The 22,599-nt window shown below is 46.5% G+C and overlaps 1 protein-coding gene across 5 annotated transcripts in view; it reads left to right on the forward strand.

Annotated features, from left to right (window-relative positions):
* The window catches only part of TMEM132B (transmembrane protein 132B), a 503,624-nt gene that overhangs the window by 70,012 nt on the left and 411,013 nt on the right, over positions 1-22,599 (forward strand). The gene's annotated exons all lie outside the window — the stretch shown is intronic.

The raw sequence follows: 22,599 nt of genomic DNA on the forward strand, positions 1-22,599 counted from the left end.
GAGCACTTAATGGATACAGGGTCTCCTTTTGGGGTGATGAAAATGTTTTGAAACTAGATAAAGGTGGTGTTTGCACAACAATGTGAATATACTAAATGCCACTGACTTGTACCCTTTAAAATAGTTAATTTTATGCCATGTGAATTTCACCTCAATTTTAAAAAATGAGAGCCATCTGTGGTGAGAGGTCCTGAGCCTCTAGATTAGTCATCCATTGCTCAAGATATATTGCTGGAGTGTTGCAATAAGTTGCACTTTTTTCCCCTTAAATGTATAGCCATGATGGCGGGGTTTCTGGTTGCATCTCAGGGCCACGTGGCAGAGATGCAGAAATGCATTCCCAGGGTTTGGATGAAGATTCTGGATGACACCGACGGCTCGTGATGGTCTCTGCAGAATTCTATTATCTTCCTTGAAGCCCAAGGAGAGCATTTGGGGGACCTAGTGCATTCTGACTAGGAAGTCGTATCTCAATTAGATTTCTTCCTATTAATCAGAAGGTTGCTTAACGATGTGAAAAATCAACTGAAGTGTGCCTGGAGTGGGCAGCTGTTTGTGCTCACCTGGCATCTTGGGGGCACTGTCCTTCCCCTAGGCACAATAAAGGTGTGATGAGGCTGCCTGGATCCCCAGAGCTGGATCGGGGGGTCCTCTTCACACCTCTGTTGTGTGTGTGGGAAGGACCTGGTCTTTCTCAAGACCTGGTCCTCCAACCCTCCCCGCCAGGCTCTGGGCTGCCCATCTCCTTCCATCAGGTCCACTTTGGTTTCGAACAATTCCAAGAGCCCTAGCTGAGACTGGTCTGTGACAGAAGACATTAGGGGCTTATGTCCTGATTTTACCAGCCAGCCCTGGTTTACACCTGGCATAATCAATAACAATCCCTTTCACAGGTGCCTCAGTGGCACTGGATCCATTCAGTGGGCACCCTAGGATCTGTGTATCTGAAGGAGCCACTGTTTCCCCCAGGGGTCCCCCAGCAGCCTTCCCCTGACGGTCCCCTTTGCTGAGGGACCCCCTTTTACATCTCATCAATAGCGACAGCTAACATTTTTGGAAGCCTGCTGTGTGTCAGTATTTGCCGTAAGTATTTACACACACGGACTCATTTGATTCTCATGACAGCCCTATGAAGTAGGCATTTAACCTTTTCTGTCCCATCCCCTGAGCTCCACAAGGTGACCTTTTAAAGTTCAGCTCTTGTGGATTCTTCTAGAGTTTGTTTATATAATATACAAGCAACTACTAATACATGTTTTTATTTTCTCCACTTTTCTTATAGCAAGAGTAGCATATTGCATACATTGTTTTGTAGCACACTGAAAACCACATCTTGGTCAATGGAGGTATTTCTCATCAGGGTTTGGGAAGGGGCCTCCTTCCTTCCTCAAGCCACCTCGTGTCTGGGCTGAGGTTGTTCTTGCCCCAAACCACATCTGTGAGAACCAGGGGCGACCCAGCCTCACCGCCTGGAGACACGTAACAAAGTCTATGGGATTTTGTTTGGCTGCAAACCTTTAACAAGCTTTCAAGATAATGCTTTTTCTTGGAGGCTCAGCCGCTGCTTAAACAAGTGCAGATTAAATGCTTGTGTATTCTGTATTGATTTGATCTGGGCATCCTGCCAGTCTTGGAGAAAGTGACGATAGCGATTCAGGCCCTTCTCTGTCGGCATTTCCAAGAGGTCTGGAATGAGAAGCTGACCAGGCTTGGGTTTTCTCACAGTGGGAGGCAGGCACCACGGAGCTCCTGGTGTTGACGTTCTGTGGTCAGGCAGTCAATCAGCAGGTCCTGGGGCTGCGGTAGCCTCTTAGGTGATCTTCCTGCCTCTACCCTCATCCTGCTGTGTCTGTTTCCCAGATCGTAGGAGAGTGTACCTCTTAAGCTGCTAAATCAGTTCACATCCCTCCTCTGCTCCAAACCCTTCCACGGCTCCCAGCTCACTCAGAGTAAAACCCACAGTCCTGAGCTTGGCCCACGAGGCCTCTCCTGCCTTACTCACTCTTTGTCAGCCACTGGCCTCCTGTTGTCCCAGAGAGGCCCAGCACCCATTTGCCCCAGGGCCTTTGCACGTGCAATTCTGTTTGGAACACTCTTGCCCAATGTGTGCGTGGCTCACACCCTCAGTTCATGACTTTAGCCACATGTCATCATTTTAGAGGGGCTGTCCCTGAGCACCCCGCCTACAGTAGCGCTCAGCACTCATTTCCTGCTTCATTTGTTTTCATAGCATTTCTGTCCAGCTGATGTGACATATCATTATCTGTTCATCTGTGTTTTACAGTAGGATGTCAGCTTTATGAGAGCAGTGACCTCATCTGTCTAGTTCATAGATATATACCCAGGACCTAGAATGCTGCCTGGCAGATAGTAGGTGCTCAGTAAATACTAATGGAATAATGTTCTGTGAGCACTTTGTTCTCTACTCAGTGCATGAGGATTCAGAGTGGATAACACTTGCCCCTCGTCTTCAAAAGCTTCCCGTCTAGTCGGAGAAATGAGTGGTTATTTTCTCCACTGCGTTCTGTGGGCACAGTGCCTAGGGCTCATGACTATATCCAGGCCCCTGAAAAATGTTTGAGATCTGAAAAAGTTATTGGTTCTAAGATCTGAAAAGAAAATGGTAATATCAAAACAAATGTTCAAACAACCACAGTTTTTCCCAACTCATAATTTTATGTAAGGCAGGTTGTAGGAACATTTCAGTATGTTTAGTACAGTGGAAGCCTGTAAAAGAAAGAATGCTTGGGAGCTGGGAAGGTCTTGAAATGGCCTTGGAGATAACTGGCCTACCTAAAACAAAGTGATTAAACAGAGGGTGTAATTCATCCCTGTAGGAACAGGAGACATTCAGAGAAGGGACATTCATGTGGAATTCAGGGAAGGCTTCCTGGAGGAGGTGTGACTTGCGTGGGGCCTTGAAGGTCTGGTAGAACTTGGACAACTTGTGGGAAGGGAGATTGGAAGGAGGAGTAGCTTTCCTCTATTTGTGGGCTGGAGCCCAACTAGCGTGGTTGGGGCAATCCAGTGAGGCTGGTAAGATGACGCCTGCTCATGGAGCAGTTGTGGAGCCCCAGGACTGCAGTTCAGAAATAGAGGGCTGCTGCAGTCTCCCAAGGTGATGAAACTGGCTTGCTGTAGACCCTTGTAAAATCTTCCCTTTGAGCCTTTGCATAAGAAAAACTGGATTGCTGTCAAGGCCCACGTATCTCAGGAAGAAGGTGAGATAACAGCCCCACATCACCTTTATTAGAAAGGCGGGAAAGGGAGCAGTGGGTGTTTGTGACTCCCACGGGACAATAACTTTCTCTGCCTTATTTGCTATATAGTTTAAGCCATGTGTTTGTTGCTTATTTATATCTCTGTTTTCTTCCCTCAAGGACTCAAGGCAGCAAACGGAAATAAATCAGTATAATAAGATTAAAATGATTAAGACAAAAGGAAAATAAGGGTGAATTGCATAGTTACTATAATGCTGGGGCGGGTCAGCACCAGAAATGTATTCCAAGCCAGGAGATTGTAAATTTGGCCTTGGGTATCCTGGCAGCCAAGGCGACTAAGGAAACCATTGCACAAACCAGGCTCTCCATAAATATAGGGACTCCATACAGCAATATGGGGGATTTTCACTATCTGAACATTTGTTCTTGGAACTGCTTCAGGTATTTGCCTGGGAATTAAATGTCCAAACATGAAAATACTTGCCAATGAACTGACAATTTCTATTCTAAATTTACTTCCCACTCAACATCCCTCTAGACCAAGGGTTCTTAGCCTTGGCATTATTTACATTTTGGGCTGGATAATCTTTGATTGTGGGGCTGTCCTGGGAATTGTAGGATGTTCAGCACCATCCCTGGCCTTTCCATCAGCTAGATGCCAGTAGTACCACCCACCCTGCAGTGTGACAACCAAAAATGTCTCTAGACATTGACAAATGTCCCTGGGGGGCAAGATTGCCCCCATTGGAGAACTCAATGGTCTAGGGTAAAATATTGATTGTGTCTGTTCTCACTCATCCCATTTTTTTCACTATTCTTTCTTTGAAGGATCAGGCAGGAACTGTAGATTCAATGCATTACATAATGAACTGTAAATTCAGTGCAGATCATAAAGTGAAATTGCAAATCTTGCAAGAAATGTAGGATTTCAGGAAGTCGATGAAAGTGATGTTGGCAAATTGCCAGAACCACAGCAAAACCACTGACCAATGAGGAACTCTCTCAGCTAGGGCACTTAGTGCTGGAAGAAAAGGAAATCGACGAAACTAACAGATGCTTCAAAATAAAGTGATCTGAATATCAAAAGAGTAAGAGATGACCTTGAGGAAGTTGATGATGCCTTGAGATATTTTAGCAAAAATGCACTTTTTATGATCATGTTACAGAAGTCAAATGAGAAGGGAAGATTGCATCCTGCTCTTAATGATCTTTTGGACGAATTAAATGACTACCTTCAACAGTTTATTCTTGCTTTAGTCTAAGGATTGACCTGTAGTTGCAACTATAATTTACATTTTGGGAAACATAAAACAACGGAGTTATTTGTAAAATTTTTACTTGATTTTTCAAGAAAAATTTCTAGTCATGCCTTAACTTTTTTGTGGTAAAATACACATAACATAAAATCCATCATATGAAACATTTGAAAGTATATAATTCATTGGCATTTAGAATATTTAAAATATTTTGCAACCATCACCGCTAATTCCAGAACATTTTCATCAGCCCAAAATAAAATCACACCGTTTAACAGTTACTCTCTGTCCCGCTACCCCCAGCCCTCGCCAGCCATTAATCTACTTTCTGTACCTGCGAATTTGCCTATTCTGAACATTTACTAGAAATTGTGCAATATGTGGTCTTTTGTGTCTGGCATCTTTCACTTGGTATAATATTTTTTTTTTTTTTCAGAGACAGAGTCTTACTCTATTGCCTAGGGTGGCGCGATCTTGGTTCACTGCAATCTCTGCCTCCTGGGTTCAAGTGATTCTCCTGCCTCAGCCTCCCGAATAGCTGGAATTACAGGCGCCTGCCACCACACATAGCTAATTTTTGTATTTTTAGTAGAGAAGGGGTTTCGCCATGTTGGCCAGGCTGGTCTGGAACTCCTGATCTCAGTTGATCCGCCTGCCTCAGCCTCCCAAAGTGCTGGGATTACAGGCGTGAACCACCGTGCCCGGCCTAATGTTTTAAGGTTCAACCCCATTGGAGTATGTGTCAGCACTTCATTCCCTTTTATGGCTGGATAATATTTCATTGTATGGATATACCACATTTTTTAATCCATTCATTTGTTGATAGACATTTGGGTTCATGGACATTTGGGTTGTTTTTGCTCTTTGGCTATGGTGAATAGTGCTGCCATTAACATCCCTGTATGAGTTTTTGTTTGTACTCCTGTTTCCATTTCTCTTTGGTGTATACCTAGAAGTGGAATTGCCGGGTCATAGGGTAATTCTAGGTTAAAGTCATGTCTTTTTTAATCGTGAAAATTCAGTCTTTGTTTTAAGTGGGTCCACTTTAAGTGGACTTCCCAGGGTGCCGACTGTTTTCTGATATTAAGGACTTCCAGGAGACAGAGAGCTCTCCTTGACCACTGTGCAGTGCTGAAGCACTCATCCCATTGTCCTTATGTGGGTGACTGTCTTGTATGAGGCGGGACTTCTTGTGCTTCCTGAGGGATTGGAGCTGCCCAGGCAGACCCTTCCCTGCCTGTCTTGGGGCAGCACTTCTGAGGGCAGCTGCTCCAAGGGACGCTTAGAGGTGCACTTAGATGTGTTTTAAGAGGAAGGGCAGAAGAAAAACCCCAACTGAATATCTGATGCCATTTCCTTTAGAAAGGCTTCTTCCTCTCCCTTCCCTGGCCTTTTCTGGCCACTTAAAAAATTGTTTTCTTGAATCGAAGGCAGATACACGGTAAAACTATGCCAACAGTTTAAAAGGGATATCTGTTGAAAAGCAGGTTTTCTGTTCCATCCCTGATCCCAAGACCACAATACCTAAACATGCAAACACACACACACTTTTTTGCATTCTTTCTTTCCTAACAGAGATCTTCTAAAGAATCTTCTAAAGGGGATTGCTGTATCCTAGGAGATGTAGACCTTCCTCGTCCTTTCTGGTGGAGGTGTGGGATACCACATGCAGTGGTTCAGGTGGAATATGGAGTGGAGGGAGGAGGGCACAGACCTGCACACATGTGCACACACATTCACACACCCACAGCGTGGCGAGGTCCAGTTCCCAAATCAATCAGCTGAGGATGAACAAAGTTCTGGTCAAAAGTGAGGTGGCTGCCCAGGGCAGGGGCAGATGCAGTGATTCATGGTGTAACTTCCCTGGGCTCCCAGAGTATATAGCAGGGTGAGAGGTTACTGGCCACGTAAGCAGGACCAGCCGCACCATTTGTAAGGCCCAGTGAGAAATGAAAATGCAGGTTAGAAAACTGTCAAGAATTTCAAGAGGGCGATAGCAGAGCATTAAGTCAAGGATAAGGGCTTTCTGAGATCAGGTCCCTGTGTGACAGCATAGGCCACTCACACACGAAGCCAGCCTTGCACATAGGCAAGTTTTGCTAGAGGTGGGAAGTTCATTTCTGGCTGTGCTATGCCTTTTTTATATTTTGGATTTCCAGCATGTTTCTGGAAGAACTTAACTCTATCGCAGTGGGCTGACTGCTCTAACAAACAACTCCCACATCTCAGTGGTGTAGTCCAATAGAAGTTTGTTTCTTTTCCATGGAACAGTTCAATCAGAGTGTGAGGCAAGCCTTCCACATGGGGACTCAGGGTTCTTTCATCTTGCAGCTCACTTACCTCCGCAGGGCTTGCAATTCTGTGCTGGGTCTCTGCATATAGGAAAACAAATTTGCACATTCCCATATATGCGCCAGGTCTGGAAGTAGTGCACCTCCTTCTTACTTGCGTTCCATTAATTCAGGCTCAGTCACATGACCACTCCTAGCTGCAAGGGAGGCTGGGAAATGTAGTCCACCTGTGGGCCCAGGACAAACAGTATGGTCAAATCACCATCCTAGGGGAGCAAGCAGACAGGATCTAGGTTTTCTAGTATAATAATTCTGCTCTTAGCTTCCTATCAACCTACAAATTCCATTTTACCCTCTGATGGACATTTGCACTATTTCTAGTCTTTGCCTTATGCAAAAAAGAATACCGATAGTGTCCTTGTGTGTACCTCTTTGTGGGCTAGTTTCAAGTATACCTGTTTGGTTTTCATTTAAATGCAGCAGCAGCATCAACTCCCCATCCATGTAGTAGCTTGCTCTCAGCTAAAGGTGTCAAATTTGCATACGACAGAGTCACACAGAGTTGTGACAGAGCAAATAAAGGGCCCTGAGTGGGAGTTAGTACCCCAGCTTCCAGCCCCAGCTCCACCTTGGCCCTGCTACTTACCCTCTTTGTTAAGGGTTTGGAGCTGATAATATTAGTTGACATTTCTTGAGCACTGGCTGTGACACTTTCCTACTTGCTAACATCTCTTGAGCAGTGTCCTAAGCTCTATATACACATTCCCACATTTAATCTTCACACAGCAATCCTTCTGAGAAAGGCACTACTGTCTGTCCCATTTTGTAGATGAGGAAACTGAGGCATAAAAATGGTCAGCAAATGCCTAAGATTTTGTGGTTCTCATGTCTACTTCCTTCCAGACAGGGGAATCGGGAGAGTCCATTAAGAAGGCCTCACGGGCACAGTGGTAAGAGGCTAGCTTTAGAATTAGGGATAGGCATAGATTCAAATCTGAGCATTGCTGGTTCCCTTGGGAAAGTCCACTCTTCCTAGGTCCTCAGTTTTCTCATCTGTAAAGTGGGGTAAAATCTACGTGTCAGGGCTTATTGGATTGGTCATTCCTTCATGTATTCATTCAGCCAGTGCTATGCCGGCACTGGGGGGAAAATCAATCTCACCAGGTCCCAGATGTCACATTCTAGAGGGAGAGTTCTCTAGGATTAGAGGTGATGCATGTTTAACACCTAGCTGTGCCTAGTGCTTTCTAGGCCCTTGGAGACTGGTGGTTATTATAATAGTGGATAATTACATGTGTCATAAACTGTTAAGTGCTGTAACGGTGTTAGGTAGCAATAATATTGAAAATTCCATTTTCACTTAAGGATGTTCCCGGTATGTGAGGCAGTGATGAACAAAAGTGCCAGGAGTGAATGACCTCCAGGAGACCAGCTCCTTGGGGTGGGATGACTCCAAAGTGATTTTTGGCACTGTCTCCCAGCATTGCCCAGTGGGACTGTGGCCCAGTTGCCTGCAGTGTTCTGTGCCACAGCACTGTCCTGGCTTGAAAGGGGACAGCGAGAGCCAGGTTCCATGGGGATTTAATACTGGCTGCATTTGTTGAGGTCTTGTGGCAGGAAGCACTTCACATGTATTAACTCATTTAATCCTCACAAAACCCCACGAGAAAGGCACTTCATTATCCCCATTTTATAGATGGGGAAAATGAGGCACAGAGAGGTTGAGGAGCTTAGTCAAGGACACACAGCTCCAGGGTGGCAGAGCTGGGATTCAGACCCAGGTGGTCTGGGTCCATAACCTGTCATTTTAATGACTGTGCTCTGTGGGCTCTTGTGACTGGATCTGGATACTGGGTAGGGTTGGAAATACCTGCCGGGCAGCAAAGGGCAGACTCCCTTGAGTCCAAGAGGGGTGGGGTTGCTGGTGCTTTGGAGATCTATTAGGATGGTTCCCTCTTGATCTCAGTGTCTCCCCTCTCTCAGGATCACATAGAATCAGCAGCTTAGAGACCAAGGCAGATTCAGCATGCTCTCCCTCCCTGCCCTCACCCCCTTGCCATTCTTGTGCAGGTCCAGCATTCCACGATTGACACCTGTGAGTTTCAATGTGGCCATCAGAGCTGCTCTGGTTGTGTGTAGGGCTGAACAAAAGTACCAGGAATGAATGACCTCCAGGAGACCAGCTCCATGGGGTGGGATAACTCTAAAGTGAATCTCCACACTGTGTCCCAGTGTTGCCCAGCGTTGCTCAGCAGGACTGGGCATTAGTTGCCTGCAGTGTTCTGTGCCACAGCACTGTCCTGGCTTGATAACGTACCCTTTGTTGACTTCTTTTTTCTCTCTTTGCATTTCTCTATTCCTCACACGATGCTTCCTGGAATCATCTCCAAATGAAACACCTGTACTCTAATTATTGTCTCAGATCTGCTTCTGGGGGATCCCAAATCGAGACATCAAGAGTAGCTGGAATCTGCCACCTCATTAGCAAAGTTCCTGGGAGCCACTGACATGGAAGACCCCCTGTTTCCGCCTCTCGGTTTCTGAGCCTCAGAAAGATGGACTGTGAGGCCTCAATGAGCTCGGACTGGCCAGAATTCCCTTGGCCTCTGGCTCTTCACCCCGCTGCCCTCGTTAGCACCCCGGGGCTCCAGGACCACGTGTGTGTGAACAATTGCAGATGGTAGGCGAGTGAGGAGGGATTTGGCCCTGGGCTCTTGATTAATGGAGAGTTGTGGAGGTCAGCACCTCTGGGGTGGGAAGGCAGCAGCAACTCTCTTGGCCCAGAAAAGATCTGGGGGAAGAGTCGAACAATTTGGGTTTTGATGCTCTCCTGACCTCAGCATTTCTGCCGTGCTTCTGTTTTGACCAGATTGATTGGAAAACACAGGGAGGATAAAACTCAGTTGCTTCTGCCACAGGGCTGGTGGGCGGAGCTGGACCTGTTCAGGCTTGTTAGGATCAATTCTGTGGTTGGAACGTGTGGGGACATGGTGCATGGAGGGTTGGATCGAATGCTCTCTGCAGCAGACGTCACTGGTGCCTACCCACAGCGGCCGACCCCCTGTTGGCTGCTAGAATAACATTTTGTTTAGGAGGTGATGGGCCCAGCTCCAGAGAGGGATCCTGATTGGTCCAAACCGATGTATCAATCACTTCCCTCTTTTCCAGTGATTGGGTTAGAAGTGGCCACGTGACCAGGTGCTAGCCCATGAGATAGAAGAGCCTGTGTACTGGGGCTTCTTTGACTAATTCTCTCCCTAAGAGAGGAGTGTAGGAGGAGAAAATCTTCTTTTCCCATCTTTCCTGCCTGGATGCAGACCCTGAGGACCTGACCAACTAGAGCTGCATAGCTATGGTGCCGCGGGCGAGGGAGACCTTGCCAGCACACCGAGGAGGGCAGACAGGGAGCTGGAAGGAAGCCTGGGTCCCTCATGACGCAATTGAGTCTCTTAAGCAGCCTGGCCACCACCCACCTCCGAGTTTCTCGTTAAGTAAATAACGCATGTCCTTATGGCTTAAGCTGCTTTTAGTGGGTTTTTCTGTTATTTCAGCCAAATGCGTGCTGATGGATAAGGTCACCATTTTCTAGAAGTCTTTCTGGGGAATTCTTTAATATTTTAACACTTGATCCAGGACTTGCTTTTGAACTCTCGGCACTTTACTACATTAGAGCATACTTATATTTTGTGCCTGTGATTCAGTCAGTGCGGTGAGTCCTGGCCTCAAAGGTCCTTACCGTCACTAGGTTCATTCCTTCTCCATTACCTGACTCTTAGAACACAACGTTTTAATCTGTACTAGTTGAAAATCTTGTGGTTGCCATTAAGAGAAACCCACTGCAACTGGCTAAATACATAAGTAAATTCTATCTACCTACCTATGTATCGATGTATCTATCTATCTGTCATCTATCATTTATCTGTCATCTATCTATAGAAAAATAGTCAAATAATTTATTGACTCAGCATTGAAAAAATCAAGGCACAGATATTCTCGTGTTGCAGCTTCAGGCATAGCTGAATCCAGGGGCTCAAACAGTAACACTGGGAATGTCCTCCGTGACTCCTGGCTTTGCTGGCTTCTGTTGGCTGTGTTTCTGCACAGGTTTTCCTCATGAGATATCAGGATGGCTGCTGATGTTCCCGGCCTTGCATGCTCCCAGTCGCCTAGCTGTGCAATCCCAGTGGAAAGAGAACAGCTATTGCTCGATAGATTAATCATTCCTCTCATAATTTCGTCTAAAGGGTCTCCCTAAGGGCATGTGCCCATTCCAGAACCACTTATTATCGTGCTCAGGAGGATAGAAAATGCCGGGGCAGGAGCAGCCTTAGGTCACATGCTGGGGTGGCACCAATCTCCCTGAAGGACAAGGGCCGGGAACAGGGCGGAGGATGGTTCCTCAAAGGAAAGCTGGGCAAGATGAACAGAAGAAGGAGGACTGGAGCCCGGGCAGGCAAAAACAACAGATGTCTCCTCACAGTCTAAGGTATTTTGGGAGGAGAGGAGACACTGCAGATTTCCTCTAGTTTCTTTTTTTAATTGCTGGTTGTAGAAACTTTTGTTAAAAAACCTTACACGTGAGGCTAACATGTTAAGGAGAAGGAGGTGGTGCTTCTCAGGTTGGCGCTGCGGGGAGGGGTGTGTTGGCTTCTCCTCTGTGTGAAGCGGTCGAGCAATGCTGCTTCAAGTGTGGCTCCTGGACTGCAGCAACAGCATCTGGAGACCCGTTAGAAATGCAGGTCCTCAGGCCTCGCCCTGGACCCATGCAACTGGAAGCTCTGCAGGTGGGGCCCAGGCATCTGTGGGTTTTTTTTTCTTATTTTTTTATTTTTTCTGAGACGGAGTCTCACTCTGTTGCCCAGGCTGGAGTGCAGTGGCGTAATCTCGGCTCACTGCAAGCTCCGCCTCCTGGGTTCACGCCATTCTCCTGCCTCAGCCTCCTGAGTAGCTGGGACTACAGGCGCCTGCCACCACGCCCGTCTAATTTTTGTGGTTTTTTTGTATTTTTTTTTTTTTCAGTAGAGACGGGGTTTCACCTTGTTAGCCAGGATGGTCTCGATCTCCTGACCTCATGATCCGCCCGCCTCGGCCTCGCAAAGTGCTGGGATTACAGGCGTGAGCCACACATCTGTGTTTTATCAAGTCCTCCAGGTGATGCTGAACACGCTAGAGTTCAATAACCCCTGCAACAGTGAAGATAAAGGTGAACCTCTCTTGGTCTGGTTGTTGGTTCGTGGCCTGTCCATACTGTTGTTTACACCACCTGTCCCTTTGGTGAGTTATACTAATTTCCTATGGCTGCCATATCAAATTGCCACAAATCTGGTGGCTTAACAAAACAGAAATTTATTATTTTGCGATTCTGGAGGCCAGAATTCAGAAACCAAGTTTTTGGTAGGGCCGTGCTCCCTCCGGAGGCTCTAGGGGAGGCTCCTTCCTTGCCTCTTCCAGCTCCTGGTGGCTTCTGGCAATCCTTGGCATACCTTGGTTGCAGTTGCCTCGCTCCTGTCTCTGCCTCTGTCTTCACGTGGCTGTCTTCCGTGTGTGTGTGTGTGTGTGTGTGTGTGTGTGTGTGTGTGTGTACACATATCTGTGTCCTGCTCCTCTTCTCATAAGGACCCCAGTCATTGAATTTAAGGCCCACCCCAATGCAGTATGACCTCATCTTAACTAATGACATCTGCCAAGGCTGTATTTTCTGGGCAGACATGAGTTTTGAGGGGAAGGGGCCACTGTTCAACCTACTGCGTGAGTGACCTTCTGTGGTCCAAGAAATGTGGGGTTTTTGGACTACATTGAGCTCTAAGAACTGGAACTCCAGAGCTTACTTTGGTCCACACAGGAGAATTTGAGCACGTTTGTCTTAATAGAAACGATGTGAATAATCTGGCACATTTATATTGCCCATGTCCCAGTGGATTTTGAAACATATTTTTTAGTGGTGGAACTCTTTTTTCCCTCTAAGAAATTTTATGCAGGAACATAGGCTAGAAAACACAGCCGCTCTGATTGGAACCAGGGTAGAAGCTTGCTAAGGCATATTTTTTAAATTCTAGGATTTCACAGAACAGAGTTTGAAAGCAATTGCTTATACATCTTTTTCTTTAAATTAAAAAAACCCCCAAAGGCTTACAATCTTTGTACCGATCCCTATTAATACTTTAAAAAAATGCATGTACTTCGTAAAAACAGTTCAAATAGTAAAGTTACAAAATAAAACTTCTTTTGTGTCCCCCCCCCACCAAAACTCAGTCTTTCACTCTAAAAATACCACCTCTCCATAATTCTAGAAAAATATATGCACAAACCAGTCCATGTATGGGTGTGTGTGTTTTTTAAAAATCTATGTGAAGGAAGGCACAGTATACATACTTTTTTGCACTTTGATATAAAATAGTTTATATTCTAGAACTTTACACACTTATGCATATATATATCTACCTTACCCTTTGTAATAGCTGTGTAGTGGTCATCGTCTTCATATATTATAATTTATTTAAAAAAATCTCTCCATTGATGGGAGTTTATGTTGTTTCTAGTTTTTTTCCTCATTATAAACAATGCTGATGTGAACATCTTTGCCTTTCCTTTGTGTTATCACCATCTCATGGTTCTTTGCTTAGATTCTTTTGTTTAATTCTTTTTGGAGCTCTCCAGTAGAGTGTGTCCATTTGAAGAAGATAGAAGTTTGAAAGTGAGGTGGCAGTCCCATATTACAGTCAGCTGATTTCTTAAATATTCTCTTCTAAGAATATCTTCTTGAAAAAAAATAATTTTTTGCTTTTATCACTTTTCACTTACCTTTTTTTTTTGAGACAAATATCTGTAATAGAGAATTCCTGATCATGGAATTTTCCTGATGAATTCCCAGCCAATAAACATCTCCTGATTAGTTGAATTATAAATTGGCATTAGGAGAAAGTCCTGGGCACAAATATAGAATTGACACCTGCTTGCCAGACAGACAGGGATGTGCTATAAATATTGGGACAGGGTTAAATGTACAAAGTCACATTGTGCATTTTTTCTCTCTCATAAATGTGTAAGTAGCTCTCATGTTGTTCCTAAGGACCCAAGCTTCAAGCTTGACTTGTTTGGGCAATTAATTAATTGAGGTGTTCAGTGAAATGGCTATGTTGTTCTTTTCTGTTTTTAGATCTGGCAAAAGTATTATCATGGACTCTTCTAGCTAATAAGAAGATCTTTCTGATGAAAGTTACTTTGGTATAAAAAGCTCTAGCCTGGAGAAGTTGGGAAAATCATTTTTTTTCCCAAGAGTCTCAACTTCTTAATCTGTGAAATGGGTTGGTTGGATCAGATGGTCTTCAAGACCTTTCCAGTTCAGTGATTCCATACCGCTGTGAGTGTCATTGTGGCCTGTATATGTGTCTCTGATGTCCCTGGCTTGGGGTGTTTGTTTCCCTAGGTAGGTCAGTGTGTTAATCTTGGCAAAAGGGACTTATCCAGGCCAGGACTAGGATTTTTAACTCACCCCAGTGTCTGAAACAAAGTGGTTACTGGTCCCTCAGCAGTCATGTAGAAGTAGGTTTGGATGTGTGTAGCAGAGAAAACCAAAATAATAAGGGATTATACAGGATAGAAGTTAATTTCCATCTCTCACCTCTAATGTGGTGGCTCCATGATGTCAAAAAGACCCAAGATCCTTCTAGTTTCTGCTCTGCCATCTTTGGCTTGTGACTTCCATCCTCATGGTCACCTCATGGTTGAAGATGGCTCCCAGAGTTCTGGCCATCATCTCCACCTTCCAGGCAGGCCCTGGAGGAAGCAGATGTCCCAATAGCCATTTTGACTGTTTTTAAGCTGTCTTCTGAGAAGTCCCACCCCATGCTTTTACTTATATCTCATTGACCAGAAGTCAATGACTCATAGTCAATGGCCACACTTAGCTGCAGGGAAGGACAGAAAAAGAAATTTTCAGCTGCCTCAAATAAACTTGGGGTTCCCTTTTTAACAAGAAAGGGGTGGAAGGATGTTGGCATAGGCAATTGAAAATATCTTCTAGGACCAGGATTTGGCCATTTAGTCTGAATCAAAACAGACTTTTCCACTAGTAGGCTTGGGGCTTCTCCCTTTGATTGGGCTCGTGGATGCAGAGCTTCTCAGCCACTGCTGAATTGATAATGCTTTATGCTAAGGACCCTCTTCCTGGAGCCTGAACCTCCAGGTCAGCGGACTCTCTCTTATTCAACTGCCTCCCCGTAGAGCCTGGCATGGTGCTGGCCCATAGCAGCCGTTTCATGAGCGCTTGTGGTCTGATCATGGAATTTTTTGCTGATTTTATAGGGGATAGGAATTTCTCTTACTGGCTTCTTATTATGAAGATGTGTATAAGAGTTTGTCTTTCCCACTGGACACCAAAGGATTGCTGTAGTCAGGGATGTAGATATTTTTCCTGGGAATCTCATAGCACAGCTCCTGGCAGGCAGTTGGTCTTTGTAAATATTTCCTGGATTATATTCTGTTTCTGGGCAAGTGGCTGTGGCCAGGGATAGTGCTGGGCTGTGTGTGATGTGATGAAGTTCATATGTTTTGCATCCTCCTCTTGTATCTTTGCCTTTCCCCACTTCCTGACTGTTTGCTTTTCCTGATCACACAATTCTTGTTGCTCCAGTTGAAAATGTCCCATCCTGTGACTCCACTGCAAAGGACCCAACCCCCTATTTTCCATGGCGCTTCCTCCCAACCTAATGACTCAGCCCTGTGAACTAGAGAAGGTGAGGTTTTCCCCATCACCTCCCGCTGAAACCAACTCATGATAGACTGCACAGTGGTTCTCCATGTGGGGTCCTGCACTGGCCACATCAGCACTCCCTGGAAGCCTGTTAGAAATGTACATTCTCGGGCCCCACCTGCCGAGTCAGGTGGGACCCAACGATCCGTGTTGTACCAACCCCCCTCGGTCCCTTCAGGTTCTGAGCCTCGCTCAGGAATCTGTATTTTCAGCAAGCAGTACAGGTGATTCTGATGAAGGGGGTTCAGGAGCCACAATCCGAGAGATGTCCTCTGTTCAAGATGGGATCAGATAGGTCCTTGGCGCTGTTCATGAGAAGGTTCTGTGTGTCACCAGACACCAGGATGCACCTAAAATGATAACACCTCCAGATGGACTTCTCTGCTCACTGGGAGGCAAGGCTCTTCCTCTATCCCCTATCTCTTTGTTTAATATTCCAGTTGCTTTATCTTAGGGTGCAGGCTGTTGTGGGGATAAATGGGGTGTGGGGAGAGCTGAGGGGGCATTGTGAACAATGTAGTTGTGAGGAAGGGGTCGAACTGACAGATCTCTTTCCAGCGTACTCTTTGCAGCTGATCCTGCTCCTAGAGCCTGTAGCATCATGGGGCTGGTGAATATTCCTAAGCCTCTGCATGCTAGTTTGGCTTCCTTCTTAACTGTGATCCCCCAGTTCCAGGGAGCTGTGCTGCAGCTGCCACTCACTGGTGGTCATGGTGGACTCTGGATGGTGGTGCCCCTGGGAGAGGCTGCATTTGCATTTCTCACCTATACAATTAGGGGCTTGTGGGAAGTTCAACCCAGGTCAGGCAGCAAATAAAGACAGAGTCCACAAACTCTCACATGATGTCCTGCCAAAGCTGGGACTAGCCTGGGAGTGCCAAATTATGATTTGGAACCTCCAAACTATATCTCAAATGTTACACTTCTCTTCACCTCCATGGATCCCACCTTTGTCCCAGCTGCTGTCATCTCTCCCTCTTCCTTCCAGCTGGCTGATTATCCACCTGTGGGCCCATGGAGGCTCTTGCTGCTGGGTTTTTTTTTTTTTTTAAGCTGAGGTGAAATTTATATAACATAAAATTAACTGCTTTAAACCGAACCATTCAGTGTTACTTAATACATTCACAACGTTGTGCAACCACCATCTCTACCTACTTCCAAAACACTTTCATCCCCCCAAAGGAAACCCCATACTCATTGAGCAGCCACTCCCCAATCCTCTGCCCCAGCCCCAGCAATCACTGATCCGCTCTCTGTCTTTATGGATTGGCCAAGTTTGGGTATTTTATGTAAATTGACTCGTACAAATATGTGACCCTTTGTGTCTGGCTTCTTTCACATAACATAACAGTTTTGAGGTCTATCTATGTTGTAATGTTTATCAGCACTTCATTCCTTTTTTTTTTTTTTTTTTTTTGGAGAGAGTCTTGCTCTGTTGCCCAGGCTGGAGTGCAGTGGCACAATCTCGGCTCACTGCAACCTCTGTCTGCTGGGTTAAAGCGATCCTCCTGCCTCAGCCTCCCGAGTAGCTGGGGCCACAGGCGTCCACCACCATGCCCGACTAATGTTGTATTTTTAGTAGAGACAGGATTTCACCATGTTGGCCAGGCTGGTCTTGAACTCCTGACCTCAAGTGATCCGCCCACCTTAGCCTTCCAAAGTGCTGGGATTACAGGCATGAGCCACTGTGCCGGACCAGCACTTCATTCCTTTTAATAGTTGAATTTTTTGTTTGTTTGTTTGTTTTTTTGTTTTTTGAGACGGAATCTCTCTCTATTGTCCAGGGTGGAGTGCAGTGGTGTGATCTTGGCTCACTGCAACCCCCTCCTCCCAGGTTCAAGTGATTCTTGTGCCTCAGCCTCCTGAGTAGCTGGGATTACAGGTGCATACCACCACACCCAGCTATTTTTTTTTGTTTTGTTTTGTTTTTTAGTTGAGATGGGATTTTGCCATGTTAGCCAGGCTGTTCTCAAACTCATGACCTCAAGTGATCCACATACCTTGGCCTCCCAAATTCTTGGGATTACAGGTGTGAGCCACCGCTCCCGGTCAATTCCTTTTTATAGTTTAACCCTATTCCATTGTCGGGGTAGACCACATTCTGCTTATCGGGTATAAGTTTATCTGCCATCCGTTAATGGACACATGAGACCCGTGGAGTCCTTTACAGAGGCAGTTGCATCATGTCTCTTGTCTGTATACAGTGCTACCGTAGAGCCTCCCCACTGCTGCCCCTGGGACAGAGTCCTGGTTCCCCAGGCCAGCTGCAGAAGCCCATCCAGCCTGGCCCCACCTGACGTATCCTGCACCACTTCAAGCTGTCTCCTGCACCCTTCCTGGCCACTTACCCTGGCTTCTCTGTCTTTTGAAAAGCCAAGCTCTTTGCCCTTAGGGCCTTAGATAGGCTCTTTCCTTTTCCATATTTTCATGGTTGTCTGAACTTGGGTCATTCCAAAAGCAGACCCCAAGACAAAGATTTGGGTACCTGTAGTGCATTGGAGAGGTGCTTGCAGGCAGGATGGTGTGGGAGCAGGAGTGGAGCAGGAGAGGGAGGAAAGACAAGCACAGGTGTGTGAGTGAGTGAGCAGGTCACTGCTGTGGGCAGCTGGGGCTCAAGCCCCACTGAGTGTCCTAAAGAGGCAGGAAGGAGCTGGGATATTGATCCATTGGCCTTCCTCCCTTCTCTATTTGGGTTCTACCCAGAGGCATCGACTTGCTGACACTGCCAGCAGCAGGCTTAGAATGCTAATGTGGCCAGAGAGAGAGCCCAGGTAGAGAGAGGTAGGTGTTCCAGGTAGGAGGTTGTTAGCATCCTGGGGCCGTCACCAGTGCCGCAGGTGACCTCCAGGGGGCACCAAGGGGCTGTGGCTTTGCTGCTGCCGCTGGCTCACCCTGGATCCTTTAGCTGTGACGTCAGTGTTCTCACTTCAGACAGGCTTTCCTGCACCGCCCCAGCCCAAGCAGGCCTCCCCTGTTCTCTCTCCTACCACCCTGTTCATTTCCTTCCTAGATGTGATAGCTTGCCAGGATAAGTTGGCAAACTTTTTTATTTTTATTTTTTGAGAAGGGCCCCACTCTGTTGCCCAGGCTGGAGTGCAGTGGCGTGATCTCTGCTCATTGCAACCTCCGCCTCCTGGGTTCAAGCAATTCTCGTGCCTCAGCCTCCCAAGTAGCTGGGATTACCAGCGCCCACTACCACGCCCAGCTAATTTTTGTATTTTTAGTAGAGATGGGGTTTCACCGTGTTGGCTAGGCTTGTCTCGAACTCCTGACCTCAGGTGATCTGCCTGCCTCAGCCTCCCAAAGTGCTGGGATTGCAGGTGTGAGCCACCATGCCCGGCCACGTTGGCGTACTTAAAGTTGCATTTGCCTCCTGGGTGGTGAACTTCACAGCACCAGCACTGATATTTGCAGGCAGTGGCATCCCTTGTGCTTGGTGCTGTTGTGGTACATGGTGGATGCTTGGTTGATGGTGTTGAATGAACAGACCAGGGTTCATCTGCTGTCATGGCCTCCTCCGCTGGTTCCTCAGAGGGGCCATGACTTCAGGAGCAGACTCGATGTCCCAAGACCAAGTCTTTAGTGTATGTCACCAGAGAAGGTCACAAAAGCCCAAGATCCAGGGAGCATAGAGCAGCTGCACTTATTTATTTTTCTAAACCAGACTTGGTTGTATTTGGATTTTGTAGTTCTTCCTCTTCTTCTCCTCTCTTTTTTTTCTAAAGGGCCTGACTTCTGAGGACAAAGATGTTGGGGAAATTTCTGGGAGGTTATTGCATATTTTCTCTCAAGTGGTCACCTCTGTTTGTCAAAACAGTCTCAGATGGTCCCAGCTACTTGGGAGGCTGAGGCAGGAGAATGGCGTGAACCTGGGAGGCGGAGCTTGCAGTGAGCCGAGATCGCACCACTGCACTCCAGCCTGGGTTACAGAGCAAGACTCTGTCTCAAAAAAAAAAAAAAAAAAAACACACACACAGTCTCAGATGTGGGCTTTGCTTTCTCTGCTGCGTGTAATTTGGTTTTCTGTCCCTGTTCCCTTTTCTTCAAGCTTTGGGCTTTTCTGCTGAAGTTAATTCCCGGGAGCATTAGGTGTTGATTTTGTATTTGCTTGTTTATTGCAGTGCATTCAGATGGCTATTTTGATAAGTCTGGTGCTTCTGTTTCCTGGGCTCAATTTTTGAGAAACATTTTGTTCGGAAAGCTCCGAAGGCCAGAGAAATGCATGGAAGAAAAGGCTGAGAAAAGTTGATCCGTGACAGGTGGGGCGGTCAGCACCGACGTTTCACCCACATGGGACGTTTTACAGACCTGTATTGATTTATTTCCTCTCAAAACCCTGGGTGTTTGTATTCAAAAGTGTTGAGAATGCTGAGAAAGAAGGGAATCAGGGTATTGTTAAGAGACAGGGGAGGTGAAGCAGATGGTAGGCCTGAAGGAGATGCATTCATTCCTTTGTTAAGAAAAGATCAGCAGAACCCCACACCAACCCAGTCTCTGACGTGGCGCCTGGAATAGAAGATGAAAGATGTCCTCAAAAGATTTACATTCTCTAGAGGGAGACTGAGTTTCAGTCTAATGTGGTAACTATTATGGTAACAACGTGTTCAGGGAGAGCATGGTGAGGGGTGGGGTGGGGCAGAATTGAGATGCCTGGTATGGGAAGGTCAGGGAAAGCTTCCTGGAGGAGGTGATGGATGGACAATTCAGTTTTGGGGTGGGGAAAGAGAGAGAGAAAGAAAGATGAGATGAAGTCCCAGGCTTAGAAACTGTTAGGGAAGAGTGTGAGATTTTGTGGTGTGGATGAGTAGCCAGGCCAGGGGGTTCTGTGATGTGATTTGTTCTGGCATATGTTCCCAAGGATAGGGCTAAGGCTCTCTGGCCTTGGGGATTGAATTATAGTCATAGTCAGGATCTTTTGGTTGCAGGAAACAGAAACTTAAGTCAAACGGCTTTAAGAAAAAAAATTCCCATTTGGTTTCTATAAAGGAAAAGTTTAGGGTTTCTGGCTTCAGGAATGGTTGGATCCAGGAACTTAGGGAGTTCCACTGGATCCTCGTCTCTTTCTTTTCATCTCTTGGCTCTGTATTTGCCTGTGTTGCGTTTGTTCTCAGGTGGTCTTCTCATAGTGATTAGATGGCTGTCTTTTGTTTCAGCCAACATCCTTGCCTTTCCATAGGACCAACAGGATGGCATGCGTCTTCCCTGATGGCACTAGAGTCCCAGAATTGAGTGTGGCAGCCTGGGGGCACTTATGTGAATGCAGAAGGGAGAGGTAAGCCAGGGCTACCCTCTGCTCATCCTCCCGGCGAGCGCTGCCGTGGAGGTGCCCGGCTTTCGCGAGATGGTGTTACCGAGGCCCCACTGCCTGCTCATGGTTTGTTGGGGGGAAGTGGAGAGCAGGCCTTGTGGTACTGGCTTCAAGGGGTGGGATGCCACAGGCATTGGTGCAGTAGGGGTGGCCTGTGGATTATGGCTTTTTCTTGATTGTAGTGGCTGCCTTATTGCAGTGGCTTCCAGATGGTGGTGGTTGTGGCGTGATTTTGGAGCTAGCAGCTGTGGTGACAACATCCCAATTCAGCTGGTGGCATCTTCATCTTACAAGAGAAAACAGCTCCCTTGGTGCCCTGGATCTGCCATGTGGCTTGCAGGGTCGTTTCCGGAACGTTGACCTGTAGAGCTCATTCCTTCCACCTTCTGGTGATTATGTAAGGACTTTGCCCCTGGGAAAAACAACTCTGCTTCACCGAACTGGAGTGGATTCTGTTCTCTGCAACAAAACCCTGCCTAACACGTTGAGTGTCTCTGGGCTATGGCTGTCACCCTGGGGTGAGGGAGTGAACTGGGGCTGGTTTTGGCCCAAGTCCCTGTCATTTCCACGGCATCCGTGGTAGAACAGCCCTCACAGAAGTGCTATTTGGGTTAATGGCATGTTCCCAGCTACCTACTTCCTTTTGACAGGGCTGTTATTAGAGCTGACATCTTACTGGGACTCAGTAGTGCATTTTATGGGCCCTGCTAAGCTTCCTTGCAAGTAAGCCTCATCTATGGGCAGTTTGAAAAAGTAGAAACAAAAACAAACCCACATGAGCAAAACTTCTGGCCTTAGATGGCCTGGAGTCAGAGGGTAGGAATGAGTCCCAGATACCCCAGCATTGACCTCTTGGTTCAAGCAGAAGTTTTTAAAAAGGACATGCACCTTACTCTTAGACAGGCATGCTCCTAGGGAATGGAATGCAGAGCATGTCAGCTCCAACACTGCTTCCTGGACTCCCATCTCTCTTCTGGACTGCATCCAGTTTCCAGGTGTGAGCTCCCTGTGCCCCCTAAGTTTTGTGTTCACGGAGCTCACTGCAGTGTGTGATTACGGACTCTGTGGTGGGATTAGTTGATAAATGTCTGCTGCTTTTATTAGGCTGCTAGGCTGGAAGCTCCAAAATGCCGTGCCCTCGTCCCAGGCCTGACGGAGAGCACGTGCTCAATGCACATTTATTGAATGAGTGATCGCGTGAGTGAATGGGTGGGCGTGAAAGTCTCCAGTGCCCCAGAAGTGAGTGAACGGTGGTGGGCGGGGGTAGGGCGAGTACCTCCTTTAAAACAACGATTCTTAACCCATTTCGTGCCATGGGTCCTTTTAGTAGTTAGATGAAGTTGTCTGAGAAAAATGTCTTTTAAATACATATCGTAAAATACAGAGGATGACAAAAGAAACCAATTTTATTGAACTCCAGATATCAAAATATAAGGAAAAAGAAATTTGAGATATGGTAATTTGCTTTTCCAACATGCTTAAATACCAAGATACAGTGGGGTATAAAATAGGCATCATTCTGAGGTCATGGTGAGCATAAATGATATTTCGAGATCTGAAAAAATGGGAATGGGATATAAAAATACCTGTGCTTCTCTTGGAGGCAAGATCACAGGTCCTGCTGACACACATAGGTTTGCTGCTTCAGTTTGTGATGCTCTATTTCAGCTGGGGTTTCATGATGTGAGTTTTTTCCATGCACATTCATGGACCCCTGAATTATGTTCACTCACCCCAGGCCCTGGACCCCCTGTTTAAAGGAGTGTTGTCT

This window comes from Pan paniscus, chromosome 10 (assembly GCF_029289425.2).
Source record: "Pan paniscus chromosome 10, NHGRI_mPanPan1-v2.0_pri, whole genome shotgun sequence".
Lineage (NCBI taxonomy): Eukaryota > Metazoa > Chordata > Mammalia > Primates > Hominidae > Pan > Pan paniscus.